Source organism: Bubalus bubalis, chromosome 2, assembly GCF_019923935.1.
Source record: "Bubalus bubalis isolate 160015118507 breed Murrah chromosome 2, NDDB_SH_1, whole genome shotgun sequence".
Taxonomy (NCBI): domain Eukaryota; kingdom Metazoa; phylum Chordata; class Mammalia; order Artiodactyla; family Bovidae; genus Bubalus; species Bubalus bubalis.
Window position 1 is genome coordinate 97,556,063 of NC_059158.1, and position 16,683 is coordinate 97,572,745.

The 16,683-nt window shown below is 38.8% G+C and overlaps 1 long non-coding RNA gene across 1 annotated transcript; it reads right to left on the reverse strand.

The window, feature by feature from the left end:
• Positions 1 to 4,607: 4,607 nt before the first annotated feature.
• On the reverse strand, positions 4,608 to 7,315 carry LOC123328511. The gene is made up of 3 exons (XR_006543379.1): positions 6,619 to 7,315; positions 5,180 to 5,262; positions 4,608 to 4,655 (listed from the first exon to the last, which is right to left on the reverse strand). It is a non-coding gene; the product is annotated as an uncharacterized LOC123328511 (long non-coding RNA).
• Between the last annotated feature and the right edge of the window lie 9,368 nt (positions 7,316 to 16,683).

Below are 16,683 nucleotides of genomic sequence, written 5' to 3' on the forward strand. Positions count from 1 at the left end.
TAGTAATATTTTGGATAGTTGTCAATGCTCAGTCTAGTTGAAAAATGAATCTCAGGCTTGATTTAAAATGCATCTCTTCTACTACCTCCAGGACAGGATTCAGTTGCGATAGTGACTGCTTGGAGAGTGTGTGTGCCAGTGGATTCTTCTCAAATACAACTTGCACCATTTTCTACAAAATGTAGATCTTTCTGTGTTGATGGTATTAAGGAGGATATTGAGAGAAAATAGTGAGCATCTCCAGACTTACCTAACTCCAGGTGTGGTCCTCATTCTATTGGTACTAGCCATGACCAGGTGTTAGGGCTGTGACTCCAGCCAGGTCATGCTGGCTCCTGTTGGCACAAGGGTGGGTTCCTTGCAATTCATTGCAAGGTTTCCAACTGCATAGCTCCCCATGGGTAAGCTGGCTTTCATGTTGTCTCTTTTTCTGCTCCATTTCCTGCCCCCTAGAAGTATACTGCAGTAATTCCTACTCCTAGATCCCAGGTGGGATGTCAACATGCTGGTTATACCCATGAGAATTTTATCCGTTTCCCCCCCTAATTCTCTTCTCTTGTTCACATAGTATAGATCAGAGTAAATTAGCAAGTTTACTAACTAAGCAGACATCTAAATGTAAATGAAGATGCAGCATCCATTTTTGAAGGCATCATACAGTCTCCATGAGAGATTGTCTTGGAGTCTCTATGCCCAGGCACCCCTCACACTTTAGATAAAGTGTGAAATAATCTCTTCAGACTAATGTAGCATTCCCCATGAGGCCAAGACCAAGGATGCTGAAGACTCCCACTCTCGCTTTCCATACCAGAGTCTTTTAAATAGACAGATGATAAATAAATGATAATCGATAACTGAATTTTGCTTGGTTATAAATGATTAATGATAGATAACTGCTACATAGATAGGTGATTGGTTTATAGACAATAGATAAATAGATGAATGTTGTTCTTATTTTTTAGTTGATAAATCATATCTGACTCTTTTGCGACCTATAGTCCACCTATGGCCTATAGTCCACCAGGTTCCTCTGTCCATGGGACTTCCCAGTGGGTTGACATTTCCTTCTCCAGTGGATCTTCCTGACCCAGGGATTGTATCTGCATCTCCTGTGTTGCAGGTGGATTCTGCATAGCTGAGCCACCTGGGAAGCCAAAAATAGATGAATAAATAATGGAGAGATAGATAAACAATAGCTAAGCAATTAGATAAGGAATTGTGTGGATTTTGCTCCCTTTAGTGGATCCCTGAAGAAATTAGTCTGACCCCTATTACTGAGGGCTCTTTTACTGAGAGTGCTGAGCACATGTTGTTTTGTCTGTGTGCAATAGAACACTATTGACAAGCTATGACCCACAATACAAATATGGTTTGTGGCCTGTTTTTGTATGGCTTGTGAGCTGTGAACAGTTTTTGAAGAGCTATAAAAAAGTAAAGTATAAATGATAAAGCCTAAAATATTAACTAGTTGTTCATTTACATAAAAAGTTTATGAATTCCTCCTTTAAAGGCAATTTTAAGGCAATAGGAAAAGTTCCTCTCAACATCCCACTACACATTTTTTTCTGTTATACCAAATGAAGAAAAGAGGATTTACCATTTGTTTTTTTGTCCAACCCAAAAGATCAATTTTAATAGCTATTTACTAAGCACATATTGTGAAATCGGGATAGGGTTTGGTGACAAACTGTTACCCAAAAACATGTCCTAGAAGCTGACTTCCACTCAGGAATTTGAAATCTCAGGAGACCTTAAATCACAATGTCAAGTGTTCATAGAAAGCAGCCATGAGTAAGTTATTAAATCAGTGGCACTAATAGTAATTGCTGTGGGATTAGTATGATTACGGAGTCCATGAAGGTTGAAGTAACCAATAAAGAATAAGCCTTTCTGTGGACTTTAAGGCAGGCTTAGTGAAAGTGAAGTCGCTCAGTCATGTCCGACTCTTCGCAACCCCATGGACTGCAGCCCATCAGGCCCTCTGTCAGTGGGATTTTCCAGGCAAGAGTACTGGAATGGGGTGCCATTAAGTTTTAAATCCAAAGAATTGGAGAACCAAGATTCAAATGCTTGTGGTTTCCTGGCACTTGGAAATATTAGATAGCCAATGATCTATTCAAAGATGATATCATTTATTTAAGGGTGTTTCAGTTCTATTAATAGAACAACTATAATAAACAGTGAACATTATTCTTACTGAGTTTTTTAAGTGATTACCAGAAATACTGCTCTAACCATGATTTGCTATGGTTCATGGTGTGATCCGGAGAAGGTAATGGCACCCCACTCCAGTACTCTGGCCTGGAAAATCCCATGGACGGAGGAGCCTGGTGGGCTGCAGTCCATGGGGTCGCTAAGAGTCGGACATGACTGAGCGACTTCACTTTCACCTTTCATGCATTGGAGAAGGAAATGGCAACCCACTCCAGTGTTCTTGCCTGGAGAATCCCAGGGACGAGGGAGCCTGGTGGGCTGCCGTCTATGGGGTTGCACAGAGTCGGACACGACTGAAGCGACTTAGGAGCAGCAGCAGCAGCAGCATGGTGTGATCATTTTAACTGTACAAACCATTCAGTGTTCTCTCAGGAGCCTGATCCCAAGGCTGCAGACAGGATCCTGAGGACCATAAAGGATAATCATAGAGCTCTCCAGTCTTCATATAATTTGGAAAATAGCAACTTCTTACAATGTTGAAGACTGGCAATCTGTTAATCTACACAATGAGGGAAAAAAAAATGGCATGGTAGCAATGCATCTATAGGCTACCAGTGCTGGTGGAGTCTGTTTTCATCCTATGCTGAATAAAGTCAGGTCATATGGTCACCAAGTCATCTTTAATTCTTCTTAACTGGTGGCCACCTTCCATAGATATTTAGGTAACTTTTTTTTAGAGTTAAATGCCTACTAGTACATGTTTATTTAGCAAGGTGCTAGGAATGACCAGCATTTGTAGTCTTCCAATTGTGGGAACATGAAGATTGACTTCTGAAGTGTTGAATGAAAAATTATTGCCAAATACTCCCCTGTACACTATTATCACTGTACTTGTCAACAAACTAATTGGCATATGTGTAGCATTTGGTAGACTCATTATCTCACTGAGGTTCTTGGATCCTTATGCTGCGATTGTTTCACCCCATACCTGATCCAGAGGTCATTTTAATAAACACTAATAGAATCACCCTTTATCATCTTAAAGCAGGTTATGACTTGGCTAGTTTAGATATGCCAGTACTGTTGTCTTTGAAAGCAAAAGATGAGTTCCAGATTACTGGACCCACTCATCTGTGTGATTGTGTGTGTATGTGTGTGTGTGTGTGTGTGTGTGTGTGTGTGGTGTGTGATATCTGTATCTCTATCTAACTCTGCATCTGCATCAGTATCTCTACCTGTCTTTGCATCTATGTTGAGAAGTAGATAGATATTATTTCAATAATAGCTCTAGTAGATTTTTTAGATTTTTTAAAAGCTTTTGTAATGACCCCTTAAGATAACTTGGGAGAATTTTTTGTTTGACCAAATATGCATTTTTTTGACACTCTCTAGCGGGAAGGAGAGCATTTCAACCAGAACCAGGCTCTGGGAAACATGACCACATCTGTGTTTCATAATGAATTTGAGCCTAGATTTCAGTTGTAGGCATTTTGTCTATTCTGCCAGGGTTATTACTATATTGACTTCTTGTAAAAAAAACAAAACCAAAAAAAAACTAAGAAAAGGGAAAGGAAAAATACTAGGCATGCTAAGAGACTAGCTTTCTTTATTTGCTTGGCTTTTAAAATACTCTTGTGAAACCCTGAATTGAACATCATATTACTTGGTTTACAAGCAAACACAAATGGTTGAACCATCACATCCCGCTTGCACAGTTTCAAAAAAAGCAGGACATAAAAGCCAGTGATGAGGATCAAAATGTGCCCCCCCCAAAAAAAAACATGCCACTGTGACATATTGATTATTTTGAGCTGAACACATTTAAGATACAAGAGATGCAGGAGGGGCTCTCTGACTCCTACTTTTACCTGAAAGCAGGTTGGTTATAAAATTTCTGACCTCCACATTTTCTGTCTAAAAGCAGGTTGGTCATAAAATTTTCCATGAGAAAGAAGTCCTCCCTGTACCAGAAAGAAAGAACATTTTTATCACCAGAAACTGGAATTTGACCCTGAAAGGGACTTGTCCAGAGAGACCTACTGTCTCACAGTTTACTGCTCCTAGCCCAAGTCCCTTTGTCTTGTCCCATCTCCCCAGTTTATCATTCCTTGTGTAAAAGGTGTATAAGCTTTTGGGCATAGCGATTTCTTCAGTTCTTCATTTTCCTTCTGAGGCCTCTTGTATTCACATAAAAATGTTAAATAAGTAGGTATACCTCTTTCCTGTTAACCTGTTTTATGTCAGTTTAATTCTTAACCTAAAAGGATAGAAGAAAGTTTTTCCTCCCTGGCACTGAGATCCCTTTGAGAACATGTATCTGCTTAATGCAGTGGATGAGGCCGGCACCCACTTTTATTGGCTGTTTACCAGATCATAGCACTTAAGGAAAAATGAGAGCATGCTGTAGTTTCCAAAATATTGACATGGTACATGTAGCTCTGAATAAGGGACTTACTTTCTTAATTTAGAACAGGTTTTCAAAAGATTGCAGTCAGGAAAGCCTAAAAGAATTAAACATGTGTGAGTTTTTAAATCAGGTAGACCTGGGATTAAATCTTATTTATACCATATATTTGCTTTTTGTCTTTAGGCAAGTTGCTTGACTTCACTGATCTTATTTCCTCCTTTGTAAATTTAAGATAATAATCCTACCAAGTGGGACTGTTTTATATATTAATGGAGGTAATACATGTAAAAATCTTAGGACATAGCAGATGCTCAATAGTATCTCCTCCCCACCCCTACTCCCAATTATTTGCCATGAATATTAACCTAATCTGGAACCAGTGCTCAGAATACACCCCAGATTTTAACTAACTCACTTAAATACACATGGGAATGCATATATATGAAAACAATTTATGCATCAACCATCCCACCCCTGTGCAAATAAAATTTTTTTCAAACGGAAGGCTGCCATGTCATTTGGCTTTTCTTTTAAAGAGTCCTTCCTTTTTTGATAAAAAGGGTGAATTTTAACATTTGAAGCAGGTGAAGCAAAGATGACTGTGAGTTAAGACCATACTTCCTTTTACTCTTATGCCCGTTGGGATTGTTGTCTTAGGAACATGATAGCTCACAAATGTCACCAAATTTTGTTTCTTTCACCTAGAAAGAGAAAGCAAGGAAATTCACAGAAGTGTCAGTATTTAAGCAGGCCAGTTTCCCCTCCCCCTACATGGTTTGAGTAGTGTTTAATGCAAATGTGGATTATAAGACTCCAGAGAAAGTTTGTGGGAAAACAGACGAGATCTGAAACCATATCATCATGAAATATCTTCCAGGGACTTTTCAATCATGAAGACCTTTCTTGATAAGTTTCTGGTGAATCCTGCTGTGAGAATATAGAAAGCAGATAATTGGAGGTTCCTCTATCATCTACCTAAAGATTTACTGTAACACCCTGGGTCAAGAGGGGAGTGGGAGGAATGATAATCCTTCTGCTTACAAACATAGTTCTGAAAAAGGAGGTTTAATTTTAAACATTGGTTTGAAATAATTTTAATTATGTAAATAATATAACTACATAATGGAAAATTTAGAAGGAAAAAAAAGTGACCATTAATTCCAGTACCTTAAAACAATTATGATAATAATGAGCTGAACATGGCAACATATATTACCATATGTAAAATAGATAGCCAATGGGAATTTGCTGTGTGCCTCAGGGAACTCAAACAGGGGCTCTGTAACAACCTAGGGGGTGGGATGGGGAGGGACCTGGGAGGGAGGTTCAAGAATGAGGGGACATATGTATACCTATGGCTGATTCATGTTGATATTTGGCAGAAACCAATACAATGCTGTAAAGCAATTATCCTTCAATTAAAAATAAGTAAAAAATAATAAGTTGATGTTTTTATATAGTTTATATAGTTATAATCATAATATAAAATCCTACTTCTTTTCTTTTAACACTCTTAATACTTTCCACCCTGAATATAGATTTTATAATGATTGATTTAACACTAGCCTCATATTTCACTTGATATTTGTAACAGTTAACATAAATACTTTCCTACTTTTAGACATTTAAATTGTTTCCAAAGAAGTTGTTTCAGGGATTGTGGCAAATATGTCTAAATACCCAAGAGTATTTAAAAAAATGAAAACAACAATAGAAAAAAAAGACATTTGTTTAATGACAGACGTGGAAGGGTCGTCTAGATCAGCTGCTTATCTAGAACCACCTCTTTGTCCCTCTGATCCAGGGGTCATCCCACCTCTGATTTAATACTTCTGTTACCATATTCAGGTTCAGCTGCTCGCTGCTCAAACGCCGTCACTGGAGACAGCCGTTGGTAGAAAGAAAAGTTGCTTTAATCAGTAAAGCTGGCAATCTGGGAAGAAAGCATACTTGTGTCCTGAAAACCAACTCTGAAGATTCTGCTCAGCCATGAAGGTTTTTAAAGGGAAAAGGGGAAGGAATCTCAGTTAATCATTGTGATAGAGGGTCAGACTCACAGTTCTCTCCCACTGCATGCAGGCTCGTCAGCTCCTGTGAGGTCTTTCTTCAGGTGCTACCTTGTTCACATCATTTGTTCGCAAGATTACTGAAGAGAAGCTTGGGAAGAGTTCTGGTCATTTATTCTGGAAGAGCCTCCTGCAGAGAGCTCTTCCTTGCTAAAAGCTGCTTACACTTTCAGTGGGTGATGAGGATCAAGCCCAAAACACAGTTCTGAACCAGAGGATCTGATGGCTTCCGGGAGCTCTCTTCCAAGTGGCATCTGTAACTACTCTTCTGCACATATACTTCTAAGGAACTGATGAGTTCTGCCGACTGTTTTAAGAAAACAAACTATTTTGGTTGTTGAGGTGGTTTTTTTTGTTTTGCTCTTTTTTTTCATTCAAGGATAAGTTGCTTTTTCTTCATCAGCAGTTTCCATAGTGTATGGAACAGAAATCTCCAACTGACAGCCCAGGAGCTAATTATGGCTGCAGAGCTGTTTAGTGTTTAGTTTAGCCCAAACAGGGTTCCAATTATATGTTAAATTAGCTGCCAACTTTTAAAATTCAAGAGATTTAACATACAGACCTAGATATTTTTTTTTGTATCCTTTGAACAATTGGAGGATCTGGTAATACAGAATCTGTATTTTCACTTCCCCAAAACAGCCTGAACCTTACTGTGCCTAAAAGAAGGAACATATTTTTTCCCTTTACCTCTAGCCAACATCGTTTATTTAAATTATTTTCCTACCTCTGTGATATCTGAATTTGCAACTCTTCTGTGCTGAATATCTTTGGTCTCTGTGACTTTGTATCTGCACAAAGATAGAAATACAAGTAAGGAATAAGCAGCAGGGGCACAGATTCTTTCATTTAGGATACAAAGCTATTAAACATTCATAACGAGACTTAGTAAATGCAATAGTTCTGTGTGATCTTTACAAGCACAGAGCATAAAAGACATGTGCTGAAGGTAAAAGAGGGTAATACAGAATCACTACAGAGACGGTGAGTGACACAGCCCTGAGCCAGAGTAAGTTTCTCATTCTACAGAGAGAAGGGGTTGATGGTCAAGATGGGTGTGTGTTTGTTTGTGTGCATGTCTAAACTAGCACACGCACTAAATTAACATAGGGGGATTTGCTGAAGGATGCTCATCCTACAAAGGACTTAGCTCTTCTCAGTTATTCCTTTTATTTTATTTTTTGACATTTGGATTAATCTCCACTCAGGCATTCATCTGAAGGAAAGGAAAAAGCAAAATATCAACTGGTATCAAGTCACATATGGTGACAGAACTGGCATCTTAATGGAAATACTGAAACTGATGTGACATTTTTATTCAGCTTTATTAAACTACTCCTAACACAAGTGTAATCAAACACTGGATTTATTTAGAGTTCTAGCACATTCATTTTGGCTGCTGTGTATCATTTTAATACATACAAAGAATATATAAAATATTTTCCAATTTTTTTTACAAATAAAATATTTATGCATTAGATATTTTAACATTAGTATTTTTAATGCACCCTTTAAACCTAGGAGGGGAATTGCTGCTCACTCATAGGATTTATATCTTTGCCACATCACTAGATTTTTCCAAATTTTTTCCAATGAGGTATACCTATTTATGTCTAATTTTTCTTGATTCATGGACCTAGCATTCTAGCTTCCTATACAATACTGTTTTTTGCAGTGTCGGATTTTACTTTCATCACCAGATACATCCACAACTGAGCATTGTATCTGCTTTGGCTCAGCCACTTCATTCATTCTGGGGCTATTGGTAATTCTCCTAGTCATAACAAATACTCTTTTTCAGCAGCACAAGAGATGACTTTACACATGGACATCACCAAATGGTCAACTCCAAAATCAAATTGATTTCATTCTTTGTAGCTGAAGATGGAGAAGCTGTATACAGTCAGCAAAAACAAGACCTGGAGCTGACTGTGGCTCAGATCATCAGCTTCTCATAGCAAAATTCAGGCTTAAACTAAAGAATACTGGAAAAAACACTAGGCCAGCTAGGTATGACTTAAATAAAATCCCGAATGAATTTGCATTAGATTTAAGGGAATAGATCTAGTCAACAGTGTGCCTGAAGAACTGGAAAGAGGTCTATAATATTGTATAGGAGGCAGCAAACAAGCCATCCCAAAGAAAAAGAAAAGCAAAAGGCAAAGTAGTTATCTGAGGAGGCTTTACAAATAGCAGAAGAACGAAGAGAAGCAAAAAGCAAGGGAGAGGGGGAAAAGTACATCCAATTAAACAGAGTTCCAAAGACTAGCTGGAAGAGACAACAAGGCCTTCTTCAATGAACAGTGTTTAACAATAGAAGAAAACAACAGAAGGGGAAAGACTACAGAGCTCTTCAGGAAAATTGGAAACATCAAGGGAGCATTCCATCCAAAGATGGGCACAATAAGGGATAAAAATGGTAGAGACCTAGTAGATGCTGAAGAAGTGGAGAAGAAATGGAAAGAATACACAGAAAAACTGTATAAAAATCGTAATGAACCAGATTACTACGATGGTGTGGTTAGTCACACAGAGCCAGACATTCTGGAAAGCAAAGTCAAGTGGGCCTTAAGAAGCACTGCTGTTAATAAAGCTAGTGGATGCAACAAAAATCCAGCAGGACTATTCAAATCCCTAAAGGAGGATGCCATTAAGGTGTTGCATTTATTATGTCAGCATATCTGAAAGACCCAGCAGTGGCCACAGGATGGAAAAGGTCAATCCTCATCCCAGTTCCCAAGAAAGGTAGTACTAACAAATGTGCTAACCATTGGACAATTGCACTCATCTCCCATGATAATAAGGTCATGCTTAAAATCTTGCATGCTAGGCTTCAGCATTATGAGAATCAAGAACTTCCAGATGTCCAAGCTGGGTTTAGAAATGGAAGAGGAACTGGAGATTAGATTGCCACCATTCACTGGATTATAAAGAAAGCAAGGGAATTTCAGAAAAACATCTATCTCTGTTTCATCGACTATGCCAAAGCCTTTGACTATGTGGATCATGACAAACTGTGTAAAGCTCTTAAGAGAGATGGGAATGTCAGACCATCTTACCTGTCTCCTGAGAAACCTGTATGCAAGTCAAGAAGCAACAGGTAGAACCCTGTATGGGACTACTGATTGGTTCAAGATTGAGAAAGGAGTACAACAGGGCTATCTGCTGTCACTCTGTTTGTTTAAACTATACGCTGAGCACATCATGAGAAATGCCAGGCTGGATGCATTACAAGCTGGAATCAAGATAGGTAGGAGAAACATCAACAACCTAAGATATGTGGATGATACCACTCTAATGGCAGAAAGAGAAGAGGAACTAAAGAGCCTCTTTATGAGGGTGAAGGAGGAGAGTGAAAGAGCAGGCTTAAGGCTAAATAATAAAAAAAAGAAACTAAGATCATGACATCCAGCTCCATTACTGCATGGCAAATAGAAGGGGAAAAGGTGGAAATAGTGCCAGATTTCCTCTTCTCGGGCTCCAAATTCACTGGGGATAGTGACTGGAGCCTTGAAACCAGAAGATGATTGCTTTTTGGCAGGAAAGTGATGACAAACCTAGACAGTGTGTTGAAAATAAGAGACATTACCCTGCCACAAAGGTCCATATAGTCAAGGCTATGGTCTTCCCTGTGGTCATATACAGTTGTGAGAGCTGGACCATGAAGAAGGCGGAATGCCAAAGAGTTGATGCCTTCTAAGTAGTACTGGAAAAGGCTCCTGAAAGTCCCTTGGACAGCAAGGAGATCAAACCAGTCAATCTTAAGGGAGATCAACCCTAAGTATTCACTGGAAAGACTGACACTGAAACTGAAGCTCCAGTATTTGGTTATCTGACAATTCATTGGGAAAGTCCCTGATGCTGGGAAAGATTGAGGGCAGAAGGAGAAGAAGGTGTCAGAGGATGAGATGGCTGGATGGCATTACCAACTCAATGAACATGAACTTGGGCAAACTCCTGGAGATGGTGAGGGACAGGGAGGCCTGGTGAGCTGCAGTCCATGGGGTCGCAGAGTTGAACACGACTGGGCGACTAAACAACATACCTATTTACACTCATACTAGTCTTGTTGGTGGGCTGCCGTCTATGGGGTCGCACAGAGTCAGACACGACTGAAGTGAAGTAGCAGTAGCAGCAGTAGTCTTGTAAGAAATTTGTTTTGCTATAATTTTGCCAATACTTAAAATATATATTTAATAAAGCTGAGGAATGTAAAGTGGTGTTTCAAAGTTGATTTTAATTTGCATTATTAGTAAAAGTTTAGCATCTTTTCTATGCTTTGGGTTTTCTTTTTGGATTGTTGTTTCAAATTTTTATGTTTCAAAAAATTATCCAAATTGTTTTCTCCTGGATTGTTAATTTGTATTTTAAAAGTCAAAATTATAATATATCTTATGACAATCAACTGATTATATGTGTTGACATAGTCTCCATTTCCTAGGTTACACCTTTTGAGAATGATTTCAAAAAACAAATTTTGTAAATATATCTTTAATGCCCTGAACACATACAAAAGTTAATGGGTCTGGTTGCCAGTTATGTTTTAAAATTATTCCTGAGTTCTCTTCATATATGCTGACACAATCCTGATTTTTTTAAACTGATCTGGGGCCATTAAAGTATCTTTTGCCTAGTTTGCTACTGGAAATTTCTGAAGGAAAATTTCAGTTTAGGCTGATTTATGTAGCTATGTTAAATGCATCAAAAGTCTCTTGGATTTATCCCTTGTGGCTTACAAATTTTGCCCACATTATGCTTCTGTAAATTAATACCTCATTGAATTATACAGGGGACAGTTCTCTTTAAGTATTTGACATCTGCTTTTTATGTCAACCATAATTCTACAGCTCATTCCTTGTATTGTAAATCTGTTTTTATCAGATGAAAATGTATTTCCTTTTTTTTTTTTTACTTATATAAAACAGTGATTGCCATGACTGACAAAGTCATGTTTTTCAATGTATTCTGCATTTCAACAAAACCACTCAGCTTCAAGTAGTCATGAATCACCTCAGCTTATTTCCCTGATACAAGTTTGAATGGCACAGACGAGTTCCTGCTCAACATTGCTGCATATGCAGAGAGAGTGAGGTAGTTTGGATAAATACACAAGTACAGGATTTAAGCTATTTTATTTCTTTATAGATACATTTGAGACAGAGTATATCTATGCAGATCTTCTTGATAGTAGGAATTCGGTCAACATCAAGTGCTAGCATTTCCTTGATTTTTATGAGTAGCAGACAACTGGAAGTCAAATTCATAGTGAATAAACACATTGACATGAATAAACACAGAGGACAAATTGAAAAGATTTTGAAGCAGATGTGATGGCGTGAGTCTATTCTGGAGACAAATCTAAAATATAAAACACACAGAAATCAGAATAGTTAAAAAAAAAGAAAGCTGCGCCTAAAGTTACTTTTTGGAGTAAAACAAAAGACAGGAGACAAATAAATACAACTAACACCACCACAGCATATCCTCAAAACACATAATGGTTAATAATTGAGTCATAATCATATTGCTGCCACAAACATAGACAATGGCTTTCTGATTTAGTAGAACCTTGTCTAAAATCACTGCAGTAAATGATGAAGATGAAGTGTGAATGACAGGGAGCCATAAATCACAGTCAGTCTGAATGCTATTGAAAACAAAGAAAGAATTTTAAAATGAATTTCTAAAATGAGTCAAACTATCTGGCCCATGAAAGACAGACAAGTAGGAAGCAACTGCGCTTTATATAGGCTATCTCAGAGGAACAGTTTTCAGTTAGGAATCCACCATAATACAGTGATGTGGCTTAACAAAAGAGAAATGTTCAAGGAGTATCAGAGGATAAATGTGGGGATCTATCTGTTAACATTGATAGGGATATTTAACCATTGGAACAAAATTTAGAGCAGTAATGGAGATATTATTCCTGAATCGATCCAGAAGTATATATTTTTAAAATATCAGTAAGGGTCAGGAGAGCTGATCTGTGAGGTCTTACCATCTGCAACTAATTTTATGAAACATTAAGCAGGTTTTAACCCGATTTCCTCTTATAAACTAAAAGCCATTGCATTTTTTACTTCATTATCTCTGTAAAGCTACCTACATTTGTATGATTCTATACATGGTCTTTCCTGGTGGCTCAGATGGTAAAGCGTCTGTCTACAATGCGGGAGACCTGGCTTCGGTCCCTGGGTCAGGAAGATTCCCTGGAGAAGGAAGTGGCAGCTCACTCCAGTACTCTTGTCTAGAAAATCCCATGGATGGAGGAGCCTGGTGCAGGCTACTGTCCATGGGGTCACAAAGAGTCGGACATGACTGAGCGACTTCACTTACTTACTCACTTATACATGGTCTTGGCTTCCCCTGTGGCTGAGCAGTAAAGAAGCTGCTGCAATGCAGGAGATGTGGGTTCAATCCCTGGATGAGGAAGATCCCCTGGAGGAGGGCATGGCAACCCACTCCAGCATGCCTGGAGAATCCCATAGAGGTTCCTGGTGGGCTATGGTTCATCAGATTGCAAAGAGTCAGACACAACTATAGCGACTCAGCATGCACGCATGCATACAAGGTCTTTGTCATGCTTCTAAGAGGAAGCAGTGAAAACAAGCTCCATATGACTTCATAAGAGATATTATCCTTGAACTTGGACATACAGTTCTCTGTATGAATCTGTGAATGAGTTTAAGTGTCTTTTGCATTTTCTGTCTGGTAACTGGTAGCACTTAGTATTAGTGGGACAACCCAGAGTTAATATAGATCCATTGGGAAGGTGAAGGAGAATGGTACCTTCCCTCCCTTCTAATGGTACCACCTTAGCTACATTGATTTTTGTTAGCTGCATTGAACTTTGTTTTCTGTTTTTGCAGTAGACCAAAGTTGGCTTTAACATTATGACAAGTTTTTTTTAATTGGTGAATAGTTGACTAGCAATGTGTATATTTCAGGTGTATAACAAAGTGATTTAGTTATCTACATACTTAAATTAATTCTTTTTTAGATTCTTTTCTCATATAGGTTATCATAGGATATTAACTAGAGTTTTCTCTGTACAGTAGGCCCTTGTTGGTTATTTATATATATAATAATAGTTGGTTATTTATATATAATAGTGTATGAGTATTCATCCCAAGCTCATGATTTATCCCTCCCCCATAACATATTTTAAATGACCTATAATCAAGTCACATTTATGCTTCAAAGAGGTACACATGCTTATCATGTCTTCTTGCAAGTCCAAGAATGTGAAGCAAACACCCAGGGTGCTTCCTGCCCTAGTTTGAGAAGCACAAGAGTAAAGGACCTGGTTCTGCTCTGCAAGATCATTCATTTCATAAATCCTTTATGAGGACTGACTATGTGCCTGCCACTGGGTGAGGTTGGGAATATAGCAATGAACAGTAGTTAAGACTTAGAGTTTAGTACTAATCAGTTTACACCTATAAACATCTTACTAGTGTGTATACACGGAAAAGGCAATGGCACCCCATTCCAGTACTCTTGCCTGGAAAATCCCATGGATGGAGGAGCCTGGTAGGCTGCAGTCCATGAGGTTGATAGGCGACAGACATGACTGAGCGACTTCACTTTCACTTTTCACTTTCATGCATTGGAGAAGGAAATGGCAACCCACTCCAGTGTTCTTGCCTGGAGAATCCCAGGGGGACGGGGGAGCCTGGTGGGCTGCCATCTATGGGGTCGCACACAGTTGGACATGACTGAAGCGACTTAGCAGCAGCAGCAGCAGCAGTGTGTATATAACACTAGGACAAACAAGTCAATGAACGTACTAAGTATTGGGAGGGCTGAGGGTTGGTTCAGATGGTGGAGGAGATCAGCAAGTAGAAATAGAAACTTGATGGCATATTGATGGAGAAGCTGCACGTGGGTGTCAGTTATTAATGGAGCTGAAACTGCAAGGCAACTCCTTTTAGAGCTTTAAATTTCTCCAAGCATGAACCTCTCCTCTTGGACACTGTTAGGGATTAAATTGGGTGCCCCTCAAATTCATGCTGAAGCCCTAACCCTCAATGTGATTATATTGGGAGACAGGGTCTTTAGGAAAGTAATGAAGTATAAATGAAGTCATGAAAGTGGGGCCCTAATCTGATAGGACTGACATCCTTAGCAGAAGAGGAGACACCAGAGATCTCTCCCTTCCCACGGAATCTCAGAGGAAAGGCCATGGACGGACACAGTAAGAAGGCGGTTTTCTATAAACAAGAAGAGATGCTTCACCAGAAACCAACCCTGGTACCTTAATCTTAGACTTCCAGTCACCAGAACTGTGTGAAAATATAATTCTGTTAAGTCACATATCCTGTGATATTTTGTTACGGCCATCTAACCTGACTAATATAGACAGCGGTCATGATATGATTCATTCACTCAAAAGAAATTAACTGAATGTCACTATGTGTCTAGGACTGTGACCAAAACAAAGAAAACCTCTGCATTTGTGGAGTTTACCACTCCACTGGAGAGAGACAATATACAGAATGAAAATGAAAGTGTTAAGTCACTCAAACATGTCCAACTCTTTGCGACCCCATGGGCTATAGCCTGCCAGACTCCTCTGTCCATGGAATTCTCCAGGCTAGAATAATAAAGTGGATTGTCATTCTCTTCTCCAGAGCATCTTCCTGTCTCAGAGATCAAACCCAGGTCTCCCACATTGTACGCAGATTCTTTATAGTCTGAGCCAAGATACCATACAGAATGCATAAATATAATATGTAATACATATGTAGTGAATGGTGATAAATGTTATGGAGAAAAATAAAGCAGATAAAGAGGGATAAAGAGAACCAGAGGGCAGGAAGAAGATACAAGAGGGGTTTGGGAATAGAAGAAAAATAGAAGAAATATAATTTCTATTCTAAAAATCTTTGTACCTTTCAAATACAAACTTTATTTCTCTTTCACACACATTTCTGTTACTTATTCTAAGCATTACATGCCCACAAGCAGCTTTTCACTATTTCCTGGCAAATATTTTTCTTCCATGCATAGAAACTGGCTGTGACCTTGCTACATTTCTAAACATGTTCCTACTAAAGGAACATGTCCTTTCATAAGCTGGGAGTAATTCCCTTGGATGATTGTTAATAGAGAGGAAGGATTTTTCTCTGCTAAAAGCCCTGCGTCCTCCCCCTCCCCCACCAAGGCACACAAGCACAGGACAGGACAACATAAACAAGCATTTTCACAGATAATATGAACAGATCCGCTGCTAAGTCACTTCAGTCGTGTCCGGCTCTGTGCGACCCCATAGACGGCAGCCCACCAGGCTCCCCTGTCCCTGGGATACTCCAGGCAAGAACACTGAAGTGGGTTGCCATTGTTTTCTCCAATGCATGAAAGTGAAAAGTGAAAGGGAAGTCGCTCAGTCGTGTCCGACTGTTAGCAACCCCATGGACTACAGCCTACCGGGCTCCTCCATCCATGGGATTTTCCAGGCAAGAGTACTGGAGGGGGTGCCATTGCCTTCTCCGATGAGCAGATCACAAACTATCATTTATTTGTTGTACCTACCTAATCTGTTCCAGATAGCAGCTTATGATAAGAAAATATTAAAATTAGCAGAAATTAAAATTATTAACAGAAAAATAAACCACTGTATACTAATCACTCAGCTGGATGAGTTACTAAAGCAAAGTAACTTTTTTTCTGAGACTCCTAGAAGTCAAAGGAAAAAGGGATGAATTATAAGCTTCTTAACCAGTTGGTGCTAGAACTAATGATATTTTTGAGTGCCTGTTATGTGTCACTTTTGTTATAATATAAGCCTTATAGGTACCCCATGAGATTAATTCACCATCCTCATTTAAATGAAGATTCGTGAAAGGAAAATGCCTTTGTCAGATCAAATGACTGGAAATCATAAAAGTATTTTGTCTACAGCCAAACCCTGCCTTTGTTCTTTGTAGAATCTAGGAGCTTAGTAATAAATTTTAACTTAGTAAAGTTGTTTCTGCAGATCTTCCCTTGGTATCATTGCCTGGGAGCAAAAGGAAAAGAAAAATTTGACATTCAATTATTGTAGTCTGTAGGCAA